This window comes from Gavialis gangeticus, unplaced genomic scaffold, assembly GCF_001723915.1.
Source record: "Gavialis gangeticus isolate Ggan-Ray unplaced genomic scaffold, GavGan_comp1, whole genome shotgun sequence".
NCBI classification, from domain to species: domain Eukaryota; kingdom Metazoa; phylum Chordata; order Crocodylia; family Gavialidae; genus Gavialis; species Gavialis gangeticus.
Window position 1 is genome coordinate 60,087,510 of NW_017729033.1, and position 1,071 is coordinate 60,088,580.

The following is a 1,071-nucleotide window of genomic DNA, read 5'->3' on the forward strand; positions in this document are numbered from 1 at the left end:
GGGGAGGAGGGAGAGGAGTGAACAAGTTTGACTTGACTATATTGTTTACAAATGGCAGAACCACTTTGAGGTACAGCATATTTTCTTTACCGTGATTTTCAGACTTCTAAATTTCTGAAATAGTTTATTACTGGCCATGTAAGCCAGCTGAACTCTTCCCTGATATTTCTTTTAATTAGGGAGACATTTGCAAAAGCATCTAATGAAGAGAAGCCCCACTGAAAATCAATGGGATATGTGCTCCCAAGTAAGAATTTTCTTAAGAATTTCTGAAAATCTTCCCACAAACTATGTTAAGGTTATGTGGGAAAGGAATGCTGGAGCCAGTTTTTTTCCTTGCGCGCACATTCTCTAAAACTCATCTTCCCCCAAGCGGCAACCATCTCCCTTTCTTCCCAAATCACCTTCAAGTTTGAGGATCTGTTTAGAGAACTATATCAAACTTAAGCCCCAGACCTGCACCTTTCAGACTTCCAGGGCACTAATGCTATACATGTCACAGTATATTGCATGATCTACACCACATAAAATAAAGAATGTTATAGTACCAGGCTCTAAAGAAGAGCTTGCAGAGTTGATGCTCCATTCTCCTGCCCCTTCTGCCCCTCCCCTCTTTTTCCCTCACCCCCACCCACACAAATTAGATGGGGGTGGGCAAAGTGCGGCCCACAGGCCAGATGCAGCCCACGAGGCCAGTCTATCCAGCCTGTGGGGCCCCTAAAAAATTTAGAAAATTAATATTGATCTGCCCTGGCTGCCTGTCATGCGGCCCTCGATGGCTTGCCAAAACTCAGTAAGCCGCCCTCTGCCCAAAATAATTGCCCGCCCTGAATTAGATTCTTAAAGAAGGTAGCAAGAGAAAGGACAGGGGAAAGATGCACTTGTTTTCTGCCCAAATATTTTCTACAACTGATTATGAATGACATGAGTTTTATAATAGAATTAGTTTATTAATCCATTTTTACTTCAATCACACCTTTCCTAATGTGATTTTTTGTTAAATCAACGTTTAATGTATAGCTCTTCTTTTTGTTGTTTTTAATATTGCTCATCTCCTAAATCAGTGAGGTA

General features: G+C 41.4%; 1 protein-coding gene across 5 annotated transcripts in view; it reads left to right on the forward strand.

The window, feature by feature from the left end:
- The window catches only part of KLHL5 (kelch like family member 5), a 205,921-nt gene that overhangs the window by 176,802 nt on the left and 28,048 nt on the right, over positions 1-1,071 (forward strand). The gene's annotated exons all lie outside the window — the stretch shown is intronic.